The sequence below is a fragment of the Glycine max genome, chromosome 9 (assembly GCF_000004515.6).
Source record: "Glycine max cultivar Williams 82 chromosome 9, Glycine_max_v4.0, whole genome shotgun sequence".
Classification (NCBI taxonomy): domain Eukaryota; kingdom Viridiplantae; phylum Streptophyta; class Magnoliopsida; order Fabales; family Fabaceae; genus Glycine; species Glycine max.
Genome location: NC_038245.2, coordinates 17,039,582 through 17,056,027, shown reverse-complemented (window position 1 = coordinate 17,056,027; position 16,446 = coordinate 17,039,582).

The window sequence follows — 16,446 nt, the reverse complement described above, 5'->3', positions numbered from 1 at the left end:
CATGAACAGCGTTAGGCAATGACATTCATGGGGCTCCGAAAAAAGTGGAGAATGGAGGATTGCACTAAAGGGTCCACACTTAGGCAATCATGAAGCATAGCTCCAAACTCTTTGGGTGGAGGATGCATGAACAATGCTGGGCAATAGCATTCATGGGGCTCCGAAAAAGTGGAGAATGGAGAATTGGCGAATAACACTAGGCAATGACATTCGCGGGGCTCCAGACTCGAAGTTGGAGGACACATGAACAGCGCTAGGCAATGACATTCATGGGGCTCCGAAAAAGGGTTGAGAATGGAGGATTGCACTAGAGGGTCCACACTTAGGCAATCATGAAGCATAGCTCCAAACTCTTTGGGTGGAGGATGCATGAACAGCGCTGGGCAATAACATTCATGGGGTTCCGAAAAAGTGGAGAATGGAGAACTGGCGAACAGCGCTAGGCAATGACATTCGCGGGGCTCCAGACTCGAAGGTGGAGGACACATGAACAGCACTAGGCAATGACATTCATGGGGCTCTGAAAAAGGGTTGAGAATGGAGAATTGCACTAAGCAATCACTATGCATGGCTCCAAACTCGTGAGTGGAGGACGCATGAACGAAAACGCAATTCATGGGGGTCCAAAAAAAGGTTGGGAATGGAGAATTGCACTAAGTAATCACTATGCATGGCTCCAAACTCGTGGGTGGAGGACGCATGAACGAAAACGCAATTCATGGGGGTCCGAAAAAGGGTTGAGAATGGAGAATTGCACTAAGCAATCACTACGCATGGCTCCAAATTCGTGTGTGGAGGACGCATGAACGAAAACGGAATTCATGGGGCTCTGAAAAAGGGTTGAAAATGGAGAATTGCACTAAGCAATCACTACGCATGGCTCCAAACTCGTGGGTGGAGGACGCATGAACGAAAACTCAATTCATGGGGCTCCGAATAAGGGTTGAGAATGGAGAATTGCACTAAGCAATCACTACGCATGGCTCCAAACTCGTGGGTGAAGGACGCATGAATGAAAACGCAATTCATGGGGCTCCGAAAAAGGGTTGAGAATGGAGAATTGCACTAAGCAATCACTACGCATGGCTCCAAACTCGTGGGTGGAGGACGCATGAACGAAAACGCATGAACGAAAACGCAATTCATGGGGCTCTGAAAAAGGGTTGAGAATGGAGAATTTCTCTAAGCAATCACTACGCATGGCTCCAAACTCGTGTGTGGAGGACGCATGAACGAAAACGCAATTCATGGGGCTTCGAAAAAGGTTGAGAATGGAGAATTGCACTAAGCAATCACTACGCGTGGCTCCAAACTCGTGGGTGGAGGACGCATGAACGAAAACTCAATTCATGGGGCTCCGAATAAGGGTTGAGAATGGAGAATTGCACTAAGCAATCACTACGCATGGCTCTAAACTCGTGGGTGGAGGACGCATGAACGAAAACGCAATTCATGGGGCTCGGAAAAAAGGTTGAGAATGGAGAATTGCACTAAGCAATCACTACGCATGGCTCCAAACTCGTGGGTGGAGGACGCATGAACGAAAACGTAATTCATGGGGCTCCGAAAAAAGGTTGAGAATGGAGAATTGCACTAAGCAATCACTACGCATGGCTCCAAACTCGTGGGTGGAGGACGCATGAACGAAAACGCAATTCATAGGGCTTCGAAAAAGGGTTGAGAATGGAGAATTGCACTAAGCAATCACTACGCATGGCTCCAAACTCGTGTGTGGAGGACGCATGAACGAAAACGCAATTCATGGGGCTCTGAAAAAGGGTTGAGAATGGAGAATTTCTCTAAGCAATCACTACGCATGGCTCCAAACTCGTGTGTGGAGGACGCATGAACGAAAATGCAATTCATGGGGCTTCGAAAAAGGTTGAGAATGGAGAATTGCACTAAGCAATCACTACGCGTGGCTCCAAACTCGTGGGTGGAGGACGCATGAACGAAAACTCAATTCATGGGGCTCCGAATAAGGGTTGAGAATCGAGAATTGCACTAAGCAATCACTACGCATGGCTCTAAACTCGTGGGTGGAGGACGCATGAACGAAAACGCAATTCATGGGGCTCGGAAAAAAGGTTGAGAATGGAGAATTGCACTAAGCAATCACTACACATGGCTCCAAACTCGTGGGTGGAGGACGCATGAATGAAAACGTAATTCATGGGGCTCCGAAAAAGGGTTGAGAATGGAGAATTGCACTAAGCAATCACTACGCATGGCTCCAAACTCGTGGGTGGAGGACGCATGAACGAAAACGCAATTCATAGGGCTTCGAAAAAGGGTTGAGAATGGAGAATTGCAATAAGCTATCACTACGCATGGCTCCAAACTCGTAGGTGGAGGACACATGAACAACGCTAGGCAATGACATTCATAGGGGTTCCGATAAAAAGTGGTTGGCAGGACCAAACCGTCCACCGGGTTTTTCCACCTGAAAGGCAAACATGCTTTGTGTAAAGAAAAATAAATCATTCGTGAGAGCACCATATCTTAGAGAAACAATATACTTGTGCCAAGGGTAATCTTCCTTGTAACCGAGAATGAAGGGCAGGATGTCAACTTTTAGCTTTTAAATGAACATGCAGGGGAAACATTGGGCTAAGCTGAAAATAAATCACTCATAGTGTATAAAACTCACACAGGCAAGTGTTTTATCCTATTCCCAAACCATAACTGCACCTTGACTCTATTTTGCACACGACTTCCTATCGAATCAAAGATCAAACGTACGATCACGGACCAATAGGATTTTCTCGAGGGTGGTGTTTTTGGAGAGGAAGCTGGGTGTTTCGGTCTTTTCCTCTTTGTTCATGTGGGGTGGGATATCGCCAGTCGAGAATGGCAATCTGAAAGGAAGAGACACCAAAAATGGGTTTCCCTTTGCCGGCAGTCATTTACCTTGCTGAGAATTTATCTGATCTGAAGATTTTCCATTCCCTTTCTTTCATTGACCCAAAATTATTCTGTTTGCCTCCGCTCTTTTCCATATTCACTTTCCTTTGACCTTCGATCGGGAATCCTTCCTTTTCTTTTTTATTGTTATTTTCTTTATTTTCATCTTTTTCTTTTTCTTGCTTTCCATTTCTTCCTTCTTCTTTTTTTTTCACTTCTCCTTCCCCCATCCCTTTCTTTGGGAAATCGGGTTTTAGCATTCTATTCGCTCTCCCTTGAGGAGATTCCGCTGTCCTTTGCTTCGGGGGAAAGAATGAGGATTCCTTTTTTACAGGCCAAGGTTCAAAAAGGTCTAAGGTTGTGTTTCAATGGGGTCTTTTATCGTGGGAACCCAATCTTGATATCTGGGGCGAAACAAATTTGGGTGTCAAGGTGTCAGTCTCGGGCCGAACTCCCATATCACTCCATAAGGCATGCGTGACAATGATGATTTGAAAACAACGTGCAAAATTAGTCATGGCTACAGCCAGGTGGGCACTCAAGGATCCCGTTTATGGCATTGTGATACTACGGTTGGGAATTTACACAAACAGACCCAATGTTTCCAAATTATATTCTTTCATCAGTTCAATGAATTCATCCATTCTTATATCGTTTTATTCCGGAAAATACACTCTTAGCATCAGTCCCTTGTTTCCAGAAGATACGTTTGCTCTTTACGAATGATTTATACTTCTTAACTATAACATGTCGACCTTCGCGGTTTTTCTTTCTTTTTCCTTTTTGTTTCATCTTTATATATTCACAAAATTATACACCTGTGGTCCTTTATGAGGAAAAATTTTCTTTGTACATATACATTCTTATACATGACAAACTTTTTCTGTACACGCATTGGAACTCTTTCTCTTTACGTCACACGATCTATATACAAACCCTATTTACGTTCAAAGATTTTTTTTCATTTTTCCCAACACACACTTATGGTTCATACAAAAGTTTCTTCATATACACTCATTGCTCACACACACAAGAATTCCTTTCCACGCATCATTTACACACAAAAAATCCTTTTATACACATTTTCCTTTTACACATATATATAAATAAAAATCTTTTTCTTTTCTTTATGAACATGACTTTTATTCACAACGCTTCTTTCTTTTTATTAGGATTTTTGGTTCATTTTATTTTTAGGACGGCGTTCCTAAATGAAAAACTCTACACGGTTCCGGAATTTCAACAAACACTATTGACAACAACGAAGTAAGCACTAACGCAATAGTCCAAACAAAATATATGCACAAAACAAATGACAATCGCGACATCAAAAAACAAACGTTAGTCCCTAAAGTCATGTAAATGATAAAGGATGAAACATAAAAGAACATGATTCTGGGGATCCCACGGTCATGTGGCTCCGCATGCCACCGGTCTCTTGGGACACGGTAACAAAAAGTGGGGTGGTCGACAAAAGCAGGGCTTTTGCTCCTACGTATCCTCAATTTATGATGAGGAACTCAAACCTACGTAGTTCTTGATAACTATGAGACTAAAAAAATAGTCTCGGTGTTTTCTTCACCAAAATGCGAACATGCTTTAGTAAAGAGACAAAACTTCCAACTGATCAGAGCAACATATGCTTTTTGGATGAAAAACAATGTGTCTATCGGGGAAGGAGAGTATGCTGATAAAATTTTCTCATAACCGTAAATGAGATTTTGGATGTTAGCATTTCATTTCTAAACGACCATTTAGAGGAAACACTGGGTCCAACAAAGATAGGAGAAAATCACTCAAAGTGTATCAATCTCACACATGTAAGTGTTTTATCCTAATTCCGAACCATAGATATGTCATGACTTGATTTCGCAAATCATTTCCTATCAAATCAAAGATTACATGCGTGACCATGGATCAATAGGACTTATTTTGGAAATGGTTTTTAGGTGGGGAATTTGGCTTTGAGTGTTTTTGCCTTCTTTTTTTGTTTAGTGCGGGACGAGAAAGTCGCTAGCGCACAGGATTTGGGTTGGCAATCAAAGGGAGAGGACCACTTTAGGTCGTGGTTTCCTTTTTCTTGTTTTTTTTTTAGTTTATTTGGTGACAATTCTGTATTGTTCAAATATTGTCTGGTCTAAAGACCTTTCTGCATGTTTCTTCTGTTTTCTTCCGATCCTTGATCGGGAATTTTCTTTCCTTTTTTTGCTTTCTCCCACTCTTTGATTGGGAATTTTTCTTTTTTTTTTCTTTCTTCCCACTCTTTTGATCAGGAATTTTTTTTTTTCTCTTTTTTTGTTTTATCCCGAGGGTAAGGATCGACATTCTCACCCTAGGTCAAGGTTTATGGTAAGTTGGGATTCTGGCTCAAGGCTTGTAGAACGGCTAGTCATGATATATGTCAGGGTTTGGCCAGCGGTTCGGGGATAAAGGGGATGTGCTACATTATTTCCATGATACACATGCAACAATGATGACTAGGAAATTTTATGCAAAACTGGTCATGCATGCACCTATGTGGACACTCAAGCATCAAGTTTTTTATGGTCATGTGACACTAGGGCTCAAGATTCATTTTCCCTATTTAAGTCAACCCAGTGTTTCCAAAATACGTTCTTTTATCAATTTGTGCATTCATTCGAGTCCATTTTGGGCGTCCAGGAAAATTTTCACAGCATTCACCCTTCAGGTGCATACACATTCTTTCAAAAACTAGTTATGATCAGCAAAATTTTTTTTCAAAGAAAAGTTGGAAGTCATCTCTTTTCAAAAGCATGTTGTTTTTTAGCTAGACAACTTTTTATTATTATTATTATTATTATTATTTTTCTTTCTATTTTTTTCTTATTCTTTTCTTGCTCGCTCTCTCTCTTTTTTCATGAGATATTTTGCTACATACATGCGTGTCCAAGGTATCTTGCTACCTGAACATACATATATATGTTTTGTGAGATATTTTTGCTATATACATGCATATCCAAGGTATCTTGCTACCTAAACATACATATATATATTTTGTGAAGTATTTTTTGCTACATACATGCATATCCAAGGTATCCTTCTACCTAAACATACATATATATATTTTGTGAAGTATTTTTTGCTACATACATGCATATCCAAGGTATCTTTCTACCTAAACATACATACATATATATATATATATATATATATATATATATATATATATATATTTTGTGAGGTATGACTACCTTCCGAGCTTGTGCTTGTTTTATTTAAATTCCTAGGATCATGAGCAACTAGGTGTGTCCTACTATTACTTGAGAAACAAAGGTGATCAAACAAGCAGAGATTTAAAAGTTACTAGGTTGCCTCCTAGTAGCGCTTCTTTAACGTCTTGAGCTGGACGCATGATGGCTTGTAGGTCACGGACCTAGTACTTTGCTTACCTTTGGATTTGGACTTGGTCGCCTATTGGTCGGTCATGGGTCGTAAGTAACGCTCTAACCTTTTAGTGGATGAGCTGAGGTGAACTCTAGAGGTGATGGCGGTGCGTCTGTTGCCCGCTGCCGGCCATCCCCAGGCTGCTGTGGTGTTTCGCCCTGCGCCTGCCTGGGGACGCAATACTTCTTGATGAAAGCTCGATTAGTAGGGGGCCTGATGCCCTTGCTGGAGGTGACAAGCACTCCGTAGAACTGACAGAGACCCGTAATTAGAGCTTGGAAACTTCAAGACCCTGTTGGACTTCTCCGGGTCCACTGGGTGCCTTTGTGGACGCGATCCCTGAAAATAATCGATGACATCAGAAATCAATTGAGTCACGTGCATACTTACCTATGTCACGATGGCATGACCTCGCTGGGGGACGGGCACCCTGTAGGACCGACAGAGGCCCGTAACCAGAGCTGGAAACCCCAGGGCCCTGTTGGACTTCTTCGGGCCCACTGGGCGTCTTGTGGGCGCGATCCCTGCAAACAATAGATGGCATCAGAAATCAATTGAACCATGTGCATACTTACCTATGTCATGACGGCACAGACCAACCGATACATCTGCAGGGGGAGATTGGCATTGTGGTCGCCGGGCAGAATGTTACTAAATAGCAACATCATCCATATCCATGTAAAAGTGGTCATGTTGGTGCGCATGATCCACACTCGTCTTTTTGCAGCGGCACGGGTGAAATCTTGCCCCGGTATGCATAGTAGATGCGTGATAGCCTCCCTCTCTGGATGTGCTCGCACAGTTGGTCGCCCTCTAATATCAGGGGGATGGCCTAGGAACTGATAAAAGGAAACTACTGGCCCCTTAACCGGGAGCGCAAGTCTCGGTTAAGCATCTAAGGGCAAAGGACCTTATATTCTCCTAAGGTGTGGATATGGAGCACACTGAAAATGAGGACACATAGCCCTCTAAAGGCGAGGGCGTGCAACCCTCTGCAGGCGAGGATGTGCAGTCCTCTGATGGCGAGGACATACAGTCCTCTAAAGGTGATAGGTACTAGTACCCAAGGGTCCACCTTTATGAGAAAGCAAGAGATCGACTCATCAAGAAGGCCGGTCATCCAAAAAGATTGGACACGAGATGTAGGAAATCTATGCAGTTAACATGATTTTTAGGGATGCAGACACATGCAACCTTTGTCGTGAAATTTGGTAATGCTGATCTCATATGAAACAATGCAATGCAATGGAAAGTTGTACAATGTTCATGACATTCTTTCCCTATTTTGTGATTTTGATTTTGATTTAATTTTTTTTTTTTGGAAAACACAGATTGACTGTCCTTTTGAAAAAGGTGATAATTCATGCAACCTTATCCTATCTTTTGCAAATCTCTCCGGGAACTCCCTCAGAGTGTATATTCTATTTGATTCAGTCACTTGACCATTTTGGGGCGACGACAATGGAGCCGTTTGACGTTTAATCCATCTATTGAAATTCCAGGGCTTGTCTCCTTTTTTTTTGTTTAAAAACATCGACGGGTGAGAACTTTTGATCTGCCCCTATGTTCACTTGAGGCTCATGCACGATGCCCCTCATTGCCCCAGTGTAAGGCTTTGAGGTACCAATTGTTATCTTTCGTCATGACCTTGTAGTTGGGAACCTATTCGGTGAGAACTTCTAATCTGCCCCTAGGTTCGCTTGAGGTTTTTACATGGTGCCTTTCGTTGCCCCAGTGTAAGGCTTTGAGGTACAATTGTTGTCTTTCGTCATGACCTTGTAGCTGGGAACCTATTGGGTGAAAACTTCTAATCTGCCCCTAGGTTCGCTTGAGGTTTTTGCATGGTGCCTTTCGTTGCCCCAGTGTAGGGCTTAGAAGCACCAATTGTTGTCTTGTTTTCACAACCTCGTAGTGAGGAAGAATGAAAGAAGCAGTTGATTCTTGCAAAAAGAATTTTCCAAGGACGAGAAATAGTTGAAGGATTTTTCAATTGATGGATTAAGTCAAATGACTCCTATGTAGAAGCAAGATGTTTTGATGTCTTGATGATGCTAAAGGATCAAGTGCTTCTAAGTTTTATTCAAGACAAGAATCCAAGAAAATCAAGATATATGATCAAGTTGATCTCTAGAATCTTTAGGAAGAAGTTTCCAAATTGAAAAAACAAAAGATTTGACCAAAGAGTTCTATCATTTCAAATTGAGATTTTCTCTCTGATAATCGATTACCAGCAACTGAAGATGTTTATAACAATCACTAGAAATTTGAATTCAAAATTTATAACGTGTAACTGATTACACATGGATGGTAATTCATTACCAGCAGTTTATTGAACGTTTTAATTCAAATTTTAAAGCCTGTAATCGATTACCAGAGGGGATTTTCAGAAAATAATTTCCAAGAGTCACATCTATTCAGATGTTTTATGAATGACAATCAAAGGTGACTTGGAAACACGAATTTAAAGAGACTTTTCGTTGCCCAAACAGTTTTATCCTCTCAAAAAGATTCCTTGGTCAACCACTTGCATATTCAATAAAGAATTTTGATTGATCTTCATTATAGAATCTATCTCTTTTAAGAGAGATTTCTTCTTCTTTTCTTCTTATTTCTGAAAAGGGATTAAGAGACCGTGGGTCTCTTGTTGTAAAGGATTCCTGAACACAAGGGAAGGGTTGTCCCTGTGTGGTTCAGACTTTGTAAAAGGAGTTTTACAAAGAGAGTGGAAAATCTCAAGTGGGTTGCTTGAGGACTGGATGTAGGCACGGGAAGTGGCCGAACCAGTATAAATCAAGTTTGCATTCCTCTCTTCCCTTAAACTTCTTTTATTTATTGCTATTTATCTTTTGCTTTAAAGAAGTTTATTTCGAATTGTCTTTTGAGTAATTTATGTTAAGGGTGCATTGTTAATCCAAAAACAGAGAGTGAAAGTTTAATTGGGGAATAGTCTTCTTAAGTTTAATTGGGTCTCTTTTTTTTTTCTTCTTTTTGAACTCTCTTTTTTTTATTTTTTTTTTAAACTTATTTGTTTTGAACTTTACTCGTTGTTTTACGGCAGCCCCACCAACGCGCAAGACGAGTAATCTCTGATTGAATGGTCACAGGTCGCTTGAGCAAATAGACCAATGGGTTGCACCCAATTCCGGTGAAAGTTGAAAATCTTAATGAGTCATTAGAGACATCTAACAACAGCTTTCAAAATTTCCCCATGTGTGGCATCTCTTGTCAATGTCGGGATTTACACGCGATTCTCCTCAAATTTCAGCCAGCCCGCATCAATTAGACCTTGCACCTTACGCTTCAGGCCCCTACAATGCTCAATGGAATGCCCTGGGGCTTCTCCATGACAAGCACACGTTGCGTTCGAGTCGTATTCTCGGAGAAATGGAGGTTGATGAACCTTGGTTGGGGTTATGGCTACCATTGAATTATCAAATAGATATGGGAGCAAGTCAGCATAGGACACTGGAATTGGGGTGAATTCTACATGCTTTCTCGCTGCAAAATTCATTTCTTGGTTGGTGTTTTTGGTTTGTGCTAAAGGTGGTGTTCATCATTGGAAGTGCGGTAGACAGACTTTGTGGTTGATTTAGGGATTGCCTTTGTGGATAACTGGGCGGTGGGTAAGGACAAGGTTTGTTATTGGCTGAGTAATGACATTGTTGGGTTGATGGGAAACTTGGCTGTATAGGAATGGCAGTCACAGCATGGGCTTGTCCCTCATTCTCACCCTCTTCATTTGCCCTAGTTTTTTTTTTGGCATTTATCAATGTATGATGATCAAATTTGCCTCTTTTTAGACTCACTTTGATCCTTTCGTCAGTGAAGACCATATCATCAAAGCTTGAAGGTGTGTAGTCCACCATCTTTTCATAGTAGAATACTGGTAATGAGTCTACTATCATTATCATTTTTTCTCCGTCATTGAGGTGCCACTTGAGCTGCCAGGTCTCTCCACCTTTGGGCGTATTCTTTGAAAGATTTATGCCCCTTTTTGCACATGTTCTGTTGATGCATCCTATTCGGAACCATATCAAAATTGTACTGATACTGCCTAATGAAGGCAACCATTAGGTCCTTCCAAGAGTGGACTCGAGAAGGTTCCAAGTTAGTGTACCAGGTAACAGCTACCCCAGTAAGATTTTCTTGGAAGGAATGTATCAGCAGTTCCTCATCTTTTGCGCATGCTCCCATCTTCCGATAATACATCTTTAGATGGTTCTTGGGGCAAGTAGTCCCCTTGTACTTGTCAAAGTCCAGCACCTTGAACTTGGGAGGGGTGATGATATTGGGTTCTAGGAACAACTCTTTTAGGTTAGCAAAGGCATAACTCTTTTACTTGTTGTGGAATGCAAGAGGTGTAGCTGGGGGTGATACTGAGGGCCTTCCGAAGTGTTTTCAAGGGGTATACCACCAACTGCTTGCCCTTCAGTGGCATATCCGAGGCAAGGCTCGAAGTCGGCTAGATTGTGGTGGGGAATTTCATGTGTCTCCCCGACGGTTTAAGAGACATGTGCATGATCAGTTTGGGGTTGTTGGCTCTCAATGGGTATAGGAGTGGAGTTATTGACATTCTTATTGGGAGTGTACGCCACATTGGGTGGCGTATAGTTGAGAGGCAAGCCATATGGCGGGAATGCGTGCTCGTTTTGAATTTGCACATCATGGGGGCCGCCCATACTTCCCAAATCTTTGCCTACCATATCTGAGGTTGGATGATTCATTGATGCCGGATGGGGACGTCGGGTTCACCTTAGCAACAACGCTGGTAGCGGCAATTGCAACCGCATTGGCTTCCATTATCTTCTTCACTCTCATCATGGCCTCCATCATTGTGGCCATTTTCTCTTTAATGGCCTCCATGTCGGCCTTCATCTTCTCTTGTATCTCCTCTACTTCACCCATTACTCTAGCTCTAGCACAGGTTCGGTGAGGGCGCCGTAAAGCATGTTTTTTTTTCTTTTTTATAACAATGATTAAGTTCTTTTTTTTTTCAAGGAAAGAATGCAATGAGCAATGCAACCAATGAACAACATGGATGTATGCGAATGATGCACAGTTGAAGTATTGCGAATTTGTACACTGGATATGGGGTTGAATCAATTTAGATTTTCAACATGGTCCATGACATCTTCGTCAAGGTGAAACTGGAAGTAACAAGGACATTAACAGTCCTAAATGTGTTTGGCAGTAGACGAAGCAGCGATGTAACCCGATCCATCTTTTGCCCCAATTTTTTTTGCAAGATGGTCACTTCCATGCTTCAACTTGACTTGATGAACTTTTTCGTAAAAGCACGAGCTTGGTTCAGCCCCATAACCTAGGGAATGACAATTTTGATCGCCAATACTTCAACAACATTTCATAGGGATGAAAGATTTGGGAATACGCATGCTATGTATGGAAAATGTAATTATGAGATTGAGATGCCCGAAGAGACATCCTTTAGTTAACCACGCATTAGGTATCATGCTCAATCATTTTGTTTTGTTGTTTGTGTTTTTTTTTTAATTTTAAAAATGGGTTTATGATCCCAACATGGTTGGCTCATGGTACCTAACACATGCAACTAAGAATGCATCATGAATTTTCATGCTTCCCTTTTTTTGTTTTTGTTTTGTAGAGGAAGGCACAGGGATCATGTATGAGCAAACATGTAGAACAAAAAGTATGTTGAACGCATATGCATGATGATGCAATGACTTATGCAAAATGTGAGGCTTGAATGTGATAACGGACAAATGCAGGAACGATATGTTCATTATGATGCCGAAGAGATGCATGATATGAATGCATTTACGGACACGAGAGCCCGGAAAATCATCTCTCCTTACTTGCGCATTTGGGGGCACAGTGCCCCATGTGTGCAGTTAAGAAGACGATATGGATCTTCCGACTTCCCACGACAAAAGACGAGATCAACATACAACGTGTGCGTGACGACATGACGCAGACGCGCAAAAGCATAACACGGGGATACACATAGTACGACAATATCCACAAATAATTACAAACAAAGGCGTACATGACATTTAGAACTACATGCATGGCAGTGTTAAAAATGGCGTGCAGCGTGTTTGCTCCGTGCCCCTATTTTAGGGACCTATAGGACAATATCTAGGGGTCTCTAATAACTACTCCCAACAATTTATAACTCACACGGCTGTTTTCTAGAGGTATCATCACTCAAGATAATAATATTGTGGCGGTATGGAATACCAGCGACAACACATTATAAAGAGAGAAAGCTCTAGACGAGGTTTCACTATTATCAAGCAAGTCGGAGACCTAACATGATGATAGATTCATCTCCACTCCTTAAGTTCCCATGAACCCGGGTATAGGGCCCTTTTTTTTACTCAAACCCGTGGGTGCTTAGAATGCAGTGTAAAGAATGCGAAATAGACAACAGTTATTTACATTTTACACAGTTCAACAAATGCACACACGAAGTTTCACAAATCCACAATTCCTTAAAATAGGCCTAACTCACAAAAAAAATCCCTAGTGGAGTCGCCAACTGTCGCAACGTGCCCTTTTGCGGGCGAGCGATGGCGAAGCTCATGGGTGCGCTTTCCAAAGGAGGAAAGATGCGCGGAGTCGCCACCAACGTTTATTTGTGGAAAACGTCGGAAAAACCGAAGGAAACCGGTCAAAATGAAAATTCTAAGTTCGGGAGTTGTATTTACGTTTGAGGAAGGTATTAGCACCTCTCACGTTTGTCTCAAAGGACAACAACCTATTTTTAAGAATTGTGCAAATTGTATTACCTTAACTTTTATTTCTTTTTATTTTTTGAGGTCGACAAAAGTGGGACTTTTGCTCCTACGTACCCTCCATCGAAGAGGAAATCAGACCTACGTAGTTCTTCCTTAAGCGTGAATCAAGCGATTCTTTTTACTTGAAAGGTGATCATTTTAAGGCGTTGGACCTTAAAAATGATCTACTTTACTTGGTAAGAAACTGAAATGATAAACTTTCAAAACCCTATTTTTTGTGGACGAGCTTGACTAGGCGAGTTGATTTTAGCCTTAGTTTCGCTTTAGTTATTAGTCAATTCAATTAAGAATGAGAAATCCCAAAGAGAAAACGTCCGATTGATTTTTGTGCTTCATTTTACTAAAAGATATTTTTTTGATTATTATATTATTATTTTACTTCTTTTTTTTATTTCCAACGTGGTTACGGCACGACCGAATGGTCAGAATTTATTTTAACCGAAATTAACGGATGATGCAATTCAAATGATCGGTGGAAATTTATTTTATTTTTAGATTAGGCGAGAAATGACTTAAATAAATGACTGAAGCATGTCAAAAGGGGGTATAGAAAGCGAATGAAAATGAGAATAAAAATACACAAAACAAATGGGGACCACCACGGGTACATAGAATGAATTGAAAAGCTTGATTTGGAAACTTACCCGTTGAAGAACGAAGAACGGATGAAGAACGGTGAATAACGGAGGAAAACCTTTACGGATTTGCTTACAGAAACATCTCGGAAGCGTTACAGAAGCACCTCGGCTTGGATTTTCTTCACGCAAACAATTTTTTTCACCCAAAACAATTGAAATACCTCACCAGGGATCCTTAGAACAGCCCCATTCAGCCTATTTATAGGAAAAAGGGGGAGGAGGTTGCCTCCAGAAGCAATCCAGCTTAAAAAAACATTCTGGAAGGCCCAATTCAAAATTTCGAAATTGCTATTTGCACCCCCAATTTTGATAAGTTCACCCCCCTTTTTTCATAATTTACGGAAAAGTTACGGAAGCATATAGGACTTGATTTTCTTCTTTTTTTTTCTCTTCCCTCTCACCCGTATTAAGTTAAATATTCTTATTTAGGGTTATGGGAATTTTACGGAAGCATTACGGGTGTCCCGGAAGCCCCAGAATCCCATTTTTCAACAAAATGGGGGGTGTGGTGGCCACTTAGCTCGCCCAGGTGAGCTAGGTTGCTTCAACCTTAAGCAAGAAATTGCCCAGAAACCTCTAGAAGGGCCCAGATTCGAAAATTACTATTTGCACCCCCATTTTACTAAATATACCCCCGTTTACCTTTTTTTGGAATTCTTTTTCCGTAACGTTACGAAACTTTACGAATTTCGTAACGATACTTATTTTCCTTCCGCAAGGTTACTCTTTTTTAGCTTTCGAAGAAGTTACGAAAACTCACGGATTGCAAAAAACACCTCTTTTCGATTTCCGTCACATTACGGAATTTTCACGGATCACGTAAGCCTCCTTCCTTTTGATTTTCGGCACGTCTTGGGACTTCACATATTGTGCAACAAAGGGTGCCAAGTATCTCGAAGCGGCTAATCAAAGGTTGTATATCATCAAATAATAATCCCCGGACGAAATTAGGGTATGACACCCGAGAAACCATCCATAAATGAGAAAAGGGCGAACTTGGCTGTATTATCTAACAATATATCAATGTGTGGCAGGGGAAAATTGTCTTTAGGACTGGGTCGGTTCAAGTCCCGGTAGTCTACACACATTCGAACCTTGCCATCCTTTTTCGGGACTGGGACAATGTTGGCCACCCACTCTGGGTACCGAGCTACAGCTAAGAACCCTGCATCAAATTGCTTCCTTACTTCTTCTTTAATTTTTAAAGACATCTCGGGTCTCATTCTTTGTAACTTTTGATTAACCGGGGAAAACCCAGGATTCAAAGGCAACTTATGTTGCACAATGTCGGAATCCAGACCGGGCATGTCTTGATATGACCACGCAAAGACATCTTGATACTCTTCAAGAAGGGTTATCAAGCCTTGGCGGATAGGCGCGGTCATACCGGTTCCTACCTTTACTTCTTTCTTTTCCTCCGTGGTCCCCAAGTTTACCAATTCGGTTTCTTCTTGGTGAGGCTTCATTTCACGTTCTTCCTGAGCGATCAACCTCTCCAACTCTGGTGAAAGGACGTCCTCTTCCTCTTCTTCGTTCATCATTTGGCTTACATCTCGGTCAAAATCGATCGTCAAACCCTCGTTGTTAGGATCCTCAAAGAATCAACCCTCATATCTATACCAAACAAGACAAAATAAACAAAAACATGCAAAATGATATGAGAAAAGGTGGAACTGCAAGAACAGATGAAACAAGATCTCTTTGCTTATTTAATAAGGTAGGTTTCACAAAACAAAAGAGAATGGAAGTCTATAGGCTCTAATTACATTGAATCAGCGGTATAGACCTCTGACTGGCTTATCACGCACTAGTTCCCCACTTGGGAATCGGGATGGCATGGTTGCACGATATTTGGTGGGTCTTGAGGGAACTCCTCTCCTACTGCGGCCACTTCTTCCTTGGACACCATTCCGGCACTGGTAAAACACTGGATAATACGGCCGAGCCATACTCTATCCGCCCGAAATCTTGACGGCACATTCCTCCTCCCCGGCATCCCGGGTTCATACCCCAATCCATACTTGTACGGATTTCCCCTAATATCGACTACGTCGGCATTCCCGAGGCCGTCCTTGCCTAGACCCATTCCGGGCTCAAATCCGTTCCTGAGCATAACTCGTGCCACCATTATGGCCGCGTTGGAGAGAGAAGGTAGCAACGGACTTGGTTCCACAGAGGCGCAGCTCACCACCTCGAAGGATTGGAAAGCCGTTTCCAAAGATTCTTCCGCCGCTTCTACGTATGGGGCGGAGGAGGGGCAGCTCACTAACATATCCTCTTCACCCGACACTATCACTAAAAGTCCACCCATTGCGAACTTCAATTTCTGGTGAAGCGTTGAAGGGACCACTCCCAGGGCATGAATCCAAGGTCTTCCCAAGAGGCAGCTGATGCAATCCTACCCCGCAAGGGCATTGGATAGAAGACTCCAAGTAGATTGGGCCAGAGATCCAAGGGAAGGCCCTAGGGTTCTCATGAGCCTTAGGGTAGATTTTGAGCCCATGGGCTAAGTATGAGCCCGCTTATCTTTGTAAATATTAGAATAGGTTTTTTCCTTCATTTAGGCCTTGGATTTTGGCCATTCTAGTAGTATAGGGTTTTAGCCTTGTATTTCGAGGCATTTTGAGTAGTCTTTGTAGTAGAGACTTTTTTTTTTTTCTGGATACTGATTTTCCTGCCAACTTGTGTGATTTTTCGTATTTTTTCCTTTTATCTAAATC